Source organism: Homarus americanus, unplaced genomic scaffold, assembly GCF_018991925.1.
Source record: "Homarus americanus isolate GMGI-L3 unplaced genomic scaffold, GMGI_Hamer_2.0 scaffold23110, whole genome shotgun sequence".
NCBI classification, from domain to species: Eukaryota; Metazoa; Arthropoda; class Malacostraca; order Decapoda; family Nephropidae; genus Homarus; species Homarus americanus.
This window is the reverse complement of record NW_024752122.1, coordinates 756336-766960: the sequence shown is the minus strand read 5'-3', so window position 1 is coordinate 766960 and position 10625 is coordinate 756336.

Here is a 10625-nt window from a genome sequence, read left to right as displayed (position 1 = left end):
AGTCATGTGCCACCGCCTTAGCTGCGGTACACCCTGCCTGCTCTTATGTTGGGTTGAGGCATAATGTAATCTGCTTCCGAGGCTTTTTTGCTTCTTGTATTCATGCCCTGGTGTAAGACCTGGGCGCTCTCCCATCTGGACAGATGTACCGCAGAGTTTACCGAGTGTGTAATGTCTACCCCCGTAGTCTGGTCTATAAACCTCAGTTTGTGACCTGTTGCCGGAGTCACAGTACTGTACACTAGGAATATTAGGCTACACTGTTAAAATACACTGTTGAGTTACTGTTAAGTTACAATGTTGAGTTACACTGATAAAATACTCTGCTGAGTTACTGTTAAGTCACACTGTTGAGTTAATGTTAAGTTACAAGTTGCACTATTGAGTTACACTGATAAAATACACTGTTGAGTTACTGTTAAATTACAAGTTGCACTTGAGTTACACTGATGACATGCACTATTGAGTTACACTTGAGTTAAACTGTTAATTTACACTGTTAAGTTACATTGTTGAATTATACTGGTGAGTTTCACTTGAGTTACACTGTTAAAGGCCGGTACCTGCGTTTACTGTCGAAAAAATTGTCTAAATTATAAAAAAAACCTGCCGTTTGATCCTCTTACAGAATCGAACAGATCCAATTAAAGGCTTAATGAAAACTTTTATGCTTCAAAAGCTCACTGCTAGAGATTCCAATTCCATTTCTATATTGGATTTTGCGTAATAAAGGTATAAGCTGGTAGGGAAAAACGGGAGCTTTGATATTGTTATTCATAGTGGGGGGTGGGTTGTGGTGTGGGGGTGGTTGTGGTGTGTGTGTGGGGAGGATGGTGTGTGTGTGGTGTGTGTGGGAGGGTGGGTGTGGTGTGTGTGTGGTTGTGGTGTGTGTGTGTGGGGGGGGGGATGTCAGGTGTTTGTGTCAAGTTTGCATATTTGTCAACACACACACACACACACATACACACACGGGTAGGGTTCAGTTCATACTACAGGTGGTATTTTTAAAAGCTTGTCTACAGCTATGTCAGCTTAAAATGTAATAATAAAACAACACCGGATTGAGGGAGTTTATAGTAATTATGTTTTTATTTACGTTAACTGAAAGCTTCAGAGATCGTTAAGAGCTTAAAAGAGCTTTGGTCAGTGATTAACAGCAAATACAATTATATATATATATATATATATATATATATATATATATATATATATATATATATATATATATATATATATATATATATATATATATATATATATATATATATATATACTGTACTGTATATATCTACTGTATTATACTGTGCTGTGTATACGGTACTGAATAGCATAATAATACTACATATACAAGATAGTGAGACTAGTTCATGGCCAGGCATAGACTATAGTTTGTGGCCAGGCATAGACTATAGTTCGTGGCCTGGCAGAGACTATAGTTCGTGGCCACGCAGAGACTATAGTTCGTGGCCAGGCAGAGACTATAGTTCGTGACCAGGCAGAGACTATAGTTCGTGGCTAGGCAGGGACTATAGTTCATGGCCAGGCAGAGACTATAGTTCGTACAGGCAGATTAGCTCGTGGCCAGGCAAAGACTATAGTTCGTGGCCAGGCAGAGGCTATAGTTCGTGGCCAGGCAGAGTATTATAGTTCGTGGCCAGGTACAGACTGTAGTTCGTGATCAGGCAGAGATTATAGTTCATGGCCAGGCAGAGACTAGCTCGTGGCCAGGCAGAGACTATAGTTCGTGGCCAGGCAGAGACTATAGTTCGTTACCAGGCAGAGACTATAGTTCGTGGCCAGGCAGAGGCTATAGTTCGTGGCCAGGCAGAGACTATAGTTCGTAGCCAGGCAGAGGTTATAGTTCGTGACCAGGCAGGGACTAGTTCATGGCCAGGCAGAGATTAGCTCGTGGCCCGGCAGAGACTATAGTTCGTGGCCAGGCAGAGACTATAGTTCGTGGCTAGGCAGGGACTAGTTCATGGCCAGGCAGACTCTATAGTACATTACCAATAGTGAATGTGAGGGTTGTATCATAAAGAGAATGTGCTGGGTTGAATTATACAACTCACTTGTCGCCGTGAGTACACTAAACAGTATGTGTGGTGTTTGAAGGTCTTTTGATAGATATTTGATTTAATTCACCATACTAGTTTACATTGATTTATTATGTATTTAGATAATCCAGTTATAGTAGATAGAATATAGGCAGTGCGGGTATAGGATGGTCGAGTATACATACATATATACATACATACATATACACACAGAATCATAATCGCATTCAGAAAACCTGTGGCATCACCAATTAAGCAAATGAGGTCGAATTCAAAGGGGAAAATTTCTCCAGCAAATTGATCAAAGTGCGAGGTGGTAGAGCGAGTGTTTGGGCGTCGTAAGCTGTCATTATGGTGTAGCCCGTGTGTGTTATCTGCAGCTTAGACATCCAAGCTTATTTTATTTTAACTTTAATCGTTCTGATACTAACGTCAATAAAGGGGATATAGATAAAGTTCTTATAATATCCGAGCAGGATAGGACTCGAAGCAACGGATTTAAGTTGGATAAGTTTAGGTTTAGGAGGGAGATAGGAAGGAACTGGTTCACAAATAGGGTGGTGGACGAGTGGAACAAGCTTAGCAACTTTGTAGTAAGTGCTGGAACGCTGGAAAGTTTCAAAAGGAGACTGGATAGATTCATGGATGATAGAGAGTGGTTGTAACTAGACAGGAGCTGCCATGCACAGGCCAACCAGCCTATTGCAGACTCCTTATGTTCTTATGTAACCTGGAGCTTAGACATCCAAGCTTATTGTATTATTAATCATTCTAATGCTAACCTAACCTAATCTGACCTCGCTTAACCCAACCTAATGTAAACTAACCTAACCTGATCTACCCTAACCAAACCTAAACTAATATAAACTCACTTAAACTAAATTAACACACACATAGGCTATACAGAAACAAGTAGACACACACACACACATCACACACACACTACACACACACACACACATCACACACACACACACACACACTCATCACACACACACACTAAACACACACACACACACATACACACACGCACCTTCTCAAGGTTTACAAACAAAGTCATCCTTTATATATTTACTTTCTATTTCAGGCGACACAATGAAATGAGATTTTCCATTTCATTGATATTCATTGGATATGTAGACCCGAGGGTAGACAAATGAGAATGGTAGACAAGTGAGGAAGGTAGACAGATGAGGAAGGTAGACAAGTGAGGAAGGTAGACAAGTGAGGAAGGTAAACAAGTGAGGAAGGTAGACAGATGAGGAAGGTAGACAAGTGAGGAAGGTAGACAAGTGAGGAAGGTAGACAAGTGAGGAAGGTAGACAAGTGAGGAAGGTAAACAAGTGAGGAAGGTAGACAAAGTAGTAGACAGAGAGGAAGGTGAGGAAGGTAGACAGATGAGGAAGGTAGACAAGGAGGAAGGTAGGACAATGAGGAAGGTAGACAAGAGGAAGGTGGACAAGGAGGAAGGTAGACAAGGAGGAAGGTAGACAAGGAGGAAGGTAGACAAGTGAGGAAGGTAGACAAGTGAGGAAGGTAGACAAGTGAGGAAGGTAGAGGAAGTGAGGAAGGTAGACAAGTGAGGAAGGTAGACAAGTGAGGAAGGTAGACAAGTGAGGAAGGTAGACAAGTGAGGAAGGTAGACAAGTGAGGAAGGTAGACAAGTGAGGAAGGTAGATAATTGAGGAGCGTGAAGGTGTTGGCTCACTTTAATGATACTGTCAGGTTGGGACTGTCTTGTGAGGGTTAGGTTAGGTTTGGTTCTGTTTGGTTAAATTAGGTTAGGTTAGATTTGGTTAGGTTAGGTTATGTTTGGTTTGGTTGTAGGACAAAAAAGATCATCTATATTATCTTGCGGTTAGGTTAGGTTAGGGTGGTTAATCTTAAGGTGAAATAATCTCAGAAACTTCCCTGTCATTTTACGTAAAGTTCTTGGTCAGTTCTCAGAAGAGTTCTAGTCACTTAATGTTGACAGATCACACAAGACTCTGATGGCGTCAAGGCTCACTTCACCACTTCACCTCTGACATTCACCTTAAGTGTATTTTACCCTCACCTGCGTCATCCTCAACCTTCACCTACCTGTCATTAATCTTCTCTATAATCAATTGGTATCTCTTTAATCTCTTATTACCTGTACTTAAGGTTAGTTCCATTTAGTTTATTTTGTTATCTCGTGTGTTGGGTTACGACGCTAAGGTGTTTAACTATGTTTGGTAGATTAGTAGTTGAAGGGTGAATAAGGGTGATGGTGAAGGGTGAATAAGGGTGATGGTGAAGGGTGAATAAGGGTGATGGTGAAGGGTGAATAAGGGTGATGGTGAAGGGTGAGTAAGGGGGATGGTGAAGGGTGAATAAGGGTGATGGTGAAGGATTAATGAAAGGGGGACAAACATCGTCGTGGTGTCTGGATTAAGTCCCAAAGAAAAGCAATTTCATCAGGAGGAGGAGGAGGAGGGAAGAGGGTGAAGGAGAGAGGGGGAAGGGAAGGGAGGGGGTGGAGGAGAGAGGGGGAAGAGAGGAGGAGGTGTAGGTGGGGAACAAAGAGGAGGTGGGCATCAAACTCTCGGGTGACTCTAGGAGATAACTTAATGATAAAATGGTATTCTTAATTGAAAGTGAGAGACGAGGTGCCATGAACTTGAGAGGAGATTGTCTCTTGATTTTTTCTTAATTAAGGACTGATAGCGATTATTCTGGCGAGAGGAGGTGTGTGTGTGTCTGTCTGTGAGTGTCTGAAATATTACTACTACTACTACTACTACTACTACTATCATTATTTAAGCAAACTTGCGCTGTCAAACACTTTATAATTAAAACTCTTAGTTATGTTTGCCGAGATATTTACAGGAACCAAAAGAGAGAATGATCAAATAATGAGAAGTAAACAAGAATAAATAGAGTAAGATATATTTATTGACACAATTTCACAGTTTTGTATTTTTGAATATGAGAAGAGCAGCGTCGTTCCTGGCGCCTCAATATATGCTCGGCTATTCACTCTGCTTAAACTGTCATAATCTAACCTAACAATAATCAAAGTAAACACAATAGAATAAATTTTCCAGTGAATTTCTAATACGAAAATGATTATTAAAAATGTTTGGACGGCTGAGCGCAGGGTGGAAAATGGAAAACTCTCTGGTAATAATCGTTCGCCTCCCTCATCTGCCAAGTTTAGGATTAGTTTGCTAATTTACCTTCACCAACGCCACCATAAACCACACCATGCATACTGGGCATACATCCTGATACAGACAGCTACAACACACACACACACACACACACACAGCCACTCTGTTCAAAACTTTATTTCAACCTTTTACAACTTCGTCAGAGCCTCGTGTGAACTGAGAATATGTGGACAGCTCCTGTGGGTTCAGCTCCTCTCAACACATTAGCCAGGCCCTTTCAATTTACCGGTCAGCCCCTCTCAACAAATTAGCCAGCTCTTTTCAATTTACCGGTCAGCCCCTCTCAACAAATTAGCCAGCTCCTTTCAATTGCCGGTCAGCCCCTCTCAACACATTAGCCAGCCCCTTTCAATTTACCGGTCAGCTCCTCTCAACTAACTTTCAACAACACAAGCTGTCCTGATGTAAACAAATTATCTTGAAATACAACCAAACCAAAAGACTATCAAACAGCTGGCGAGATGAGGGCTACTGAGGACAAGTTTACCGCGTATCATATATCAAAGGACACCTGATCGTTCACCGTTAATCACGCTTCTAATACTGGAGTTGATTCTTCTTTGTTTTTTTGTACTCGGAATAATGGTCAGGAAATAATTGTACTTATGTTCGTTCTCGTACTCACATAACATGAAACGTAACCTTGTACTCACACTCGTACTTGAGCATCTTAACTCCTCCTCGTGATAATACTGAACTGTTAAATAAAGCAGAGGTATTATGTGAGATTGGCTTCTCTTCCCTGTTGCAATATCCTCCCCAGATACTATTTACTTAACAGCTGCCACCAGCCTACTTACTGCAGTTAATAACGTCTTTTCGTGTGATAGAAAATATACCTTTGGTTAATCATAAATTATTAGCATTTTTTTTATAATAAGCATGATATATCGTAGGCTGTTCTCTTATTCTTTCTTATTATATTTGTATTTTCCTTATTTATGTGTTGACATCCTTTTACACCTCCTCCTCCTCCTCCTCCTCCATTGACGTAGTCCTCTTGTGCTCTATACAGACGTGTCATCATCCTCCTCTTCCTACAAAGGCTGTAGTGAAGCTATTCAGTTGATAGTGTGTGTGTGTGTGTGTGTGTGCCTCTCTAGTTTGTAAAGCTGAGTCGAGGAGGTCCTGAGGCGGTCTACATGAGCCAAAGCATTGCCTCAGTGAACGCTACGTGGTGTCCTTTGTGAGTTGCTTTCCCAGGTACACGCCATTAGGGAGACTCAGAGCACAACCGTAAACAGATTATATTGTCATAATCTTTTAAACTGTTTCTAGTTCGCTGTTGTCCATTTTTGTATAATACTTTTTTATTTGCTTTTGCATTTCATGAACCCTTAGTTATCATATGGGAAAATTATTATGATTATTATTATCTTTCAGACCTCCTTCTGTTCAGGATGAAACTTGGCGTCGAGTATTCTGAGACATAAGTGAAATTATATTACATTTTAAGTGTATGAGATAACGTCTTTTATGCTACTGTATTTGAGCTTATTATAAAGATGATGACACAGCAACACAAGACTTTAAAGATTGTACTGTAAACTGGAAGACAAGTAATCGTGTGTGTGTGTGTGTCACAATTAATTACCTGCGATATAGAGAGTAAAAGACGATTTTAAGTCGGGTGCAGTTGATGTACAATAATGCTGGAGGGAGAATAAGGAAGAGAGTGCATGAGAGACGAGAACAGCAAAGGGAGATATCGCATAAGTTTGTTGCCTTGGTGAAGATATATATACGACACAGTGATAAGACAGATGTTAGAAGTGCCTGAAGGTGAGTACAATACTAAACATGGCTAAATAAATGTACTGTACCAGGATGTAGCAGCCAGAATTGTGGTTGAGGGAGGAACATTGAACTGGAAGGACGTATACAGTAATCAGTATCAAGATAAATAAATTGTTACGGTTAAGAAGCTGTTACGTACAGGAAGAAGCTATTGCATGGGGAAGGGTGGACACGAGGCTTCAGACGTCTGGTAACATTTCGGAGTTACCAGAGTGGAATGGACTGAGATGAGAGCCGGGTGAAGGGTTGAGTGCGGTGAGCGAGGAGTGTGCAGCAGCTGTAAGAAGGAACTTAAGAGAAGACTAACAAGGACTATGGGTGGGTAGGCAGAAGGGAGGAAGGCCTTGGCTGACAGGAAAGGACTATATTAGAATGTACATGAGGAAGATTATCTAGATTGACGTCTGTAGGAACAAAAGACCGCATTTTTCTAGGATATACAGTACAGGGTGACTCAGGTCGCGTACCATAAAATAATTAATGTTTGCTTACAAAATTTTTCAGGTGAGAGAATTCTATCAATGGAAATGGCTGAACAATTAACACGAAAGGAAAGAGTTTTAAATCCATGTACAGAAAGCCAGTTGCTACACCGATCAAATGCTGTAGGATTTAACGGGCCTATGAGACACCCTGTATGGATATGCTTGAATGTATGATAAAGAAAGATTTATTTAACCAATAATGTATGAAGGGAACATGGCTGATAAAGAGGAGATTAAACTGGGGAGTAACTAAGTAAGGTAGAGAGAATAAACGCAGGAGAGTAAAGAACGAAAGAAAGGGTAATATTTAAGGGAGGTCGGTTCTACTAGAACATAAGAACATAAAAAAATAGTCCCATCTACACCCAACCCCTATCGCTCATATATCCATCCAACCTATGTTTGAAGCTATCCAGCGTATTCGAGTTAATGATGATGTTTGGTAACTTGTTCCACTCATCCACTAATCTATTTCCAAACCAATGTTTACCTATCTCGCGCCTAAAGGAAGACTTGTGTTAAGGCGCTTCAGCCAGGACGATGTGGACCCTCTTGTTCTTGGCTACAACTGGTGGTGTGTCAGCAGAAACCTTCAGTAAGACTAACACAAAATAATGGACCAAGTGAAGTGTCTGGTGGTGGTGGTGTGTCAGCTCATATGTGGCAAAATGGTTAATGACGTGAGTTATACTGTTCTCTTATACTTATGTTCACTATAAGTTACTCGAGTAATCATAACTCATATGTAGAAATTGTAGTTATCTTATTTCTCGTAATTTTTCTTATAAATAATGTCCAGTCATTTATGAAGTGTTGTCACAAGAACCCTGGTCAGCGACTGTTATCATTAATCTGAGATAACAAATAAAATATATTATACCATCGTTCAAGGTTGACAAAAATGCTGATAGTTAATGTTAAGTTCATGTCATAACTCTTTCTTGTGCTGCAGGACACCAAAGGGAACTGTTATCTGTAAGGCTGCCAGACATGATGGTGGAGTGACAACACTACACGATATGACGCCAACTGGTGGGTCTTTACGGTAAGTGGAATTGCTATTATTTTTGGCCAATGTGATATAACAACACCGAGTTTCTCATAGGTTTTGCTAATGATTATAGGTGATTGGTTTTGTTAATGATTATAGGTCAAGTTACAAACAGTTTCAACTCTTCTTGGGACTGAAAGTTTTTACAAAACATTGTTAATTCATTTTCTCGTCCAATTACTTGTAAAACCCGTAAATAATTTTTTTTAACGGTACAATATAATCAGGTGTTTCTACTAAGAAATTACTTCATCAACCGAAAGTAAAATAACGTACATTTATTTGAGTTATGACGCAGTTATCAGTACAAGTGTGATGGGGTGTTACGTATGTTCTTTTTTTTCGGGGATTAGCCCACCCGGGCACAGGTCACTGACCCACATCGGGGGAGGCCGTATGTATGTTGTGTTGTCAATAGTAAGAGAAACAATTGAGACCCTGCAATTGTGTGTAAATGAGGCAGAAAGTCAGATCAGCAACCTGGGACTTGGTCACAATTTTCGTGATGCCATATGGCAGCAAGATCTACCATTAGACAACACATTATGCTTCCAGTATCTTACCAGGCGGCAGTACCTCCCTGCTTGGCAGCTGCCTACTACCTATTGTACTGTACTGTACTGTAGTGCCAAGTACAGTATGAATGGAAATGGTAACACTGATATAAAAATAGACTGAGAGATAGTGGGAAAATATTATAATAAAAAAAATGTGTATTACATGAACCTCTGTCTTGTTGTAGTTCAGTTGGTGCAGTACAGTAGTGTCATAGATATATTGGCCGGTACAGTAGAGTGAAACTGATTTACTCTTCACTTGTCCATAACGGTAGGTTAGGTTAGGTTATGTTAAATTAGGCTAGCGTTTAGTAAGATTAGGATGATTTAAGTTGGGGTTAAGTTAGATTAGGTTAGGTTAGATCACGGTTTAGTTAGCTTGGGTAACGGTTAAGTTGGGTTAAATAAGGGTTAAGTTAGGTTAAATGAGGGTTAAGGTTAGGTAAGGGTTAAGTTAAGTTAGGTTATCCTCGAAATAGCCAATATTTCCCCCGCCACTTCACCTCTTATGCTATTTCCTCCCAGAGATGCAATCACGATCCCCTGACCCTCCAACACCTTCAACCTTTACCCTGCCAGCCTGTACCCTGCCACCACCCCTGTCTGATTTAACCCTGCCAGCCTGTACCTTGCCATCACCCTTGTCAGACTTAACTTGGCCAGCCTGTACCCTGTCAGACTTAATCCTGCCAGCCTGTATCCTGCCATCACCCTCGTCTGATTTAACCCTGCCAGCTTGTGGCCTGTCACACTTAAACCTTGCCAGCCTCTACCCTGTCGCACAGCCCTGCCACCACCCCTGCCAGTCTCTACCTTGCCATCTCCCTTGCTACCACTTACCTCCCCTGCTGCCACCCACCAATACCCTACCACCCCCTGCAACTTCCTACCACCCACCACCCCTTACCACCCACCACAATACCCTGCCACCCCCTGCCACCCACCACCACCCCTGCCACCCACCAGCAGCAGTAGTCAGTGGTGTTCACGGTTCGTCGCACAGGTGGATAACATTATCGAGACGCAGCGGTGATGGGAAGACCCAGCTGGTAGCCTAGCCAGGTGGTCCAGGAGGAAGGAAGGAGGACGAGGGGAGGGAGGAAGGATGCTATGGGAAAGGAGGGAGTGAGGAAGGAACGAGCGTGAGGGGAGGGAGGAAGGATGCTATGGGAAAGGAGGGAGTGAGGAAGGAACGAGCGTGAGGGGAGGGAGGAAGGATGCTATGGGAAAGGAGGGAGTGAGGAAGGAACGAGCGTGAGGAGAGTGAGGAAGGAAAGAGGGTGAGGGGAGGGTGGAAGGAAAGAGGGTGAGGGGAGGGAGGAAGGAAAGAGGGTGAGGGGAGGGAGGAAGGAAAGAGGGTGAGGGGAGGGAGGAAGGAAAGAGGGTGAGGGGAGGGAGGAAGGAAAGAGGGCGAGGGAAGGGAGGAAGGAAAGAGGGAAATAGGAAATTCGTCTACAAATATTTTCAAGATAAAAAGAAAGTATTGG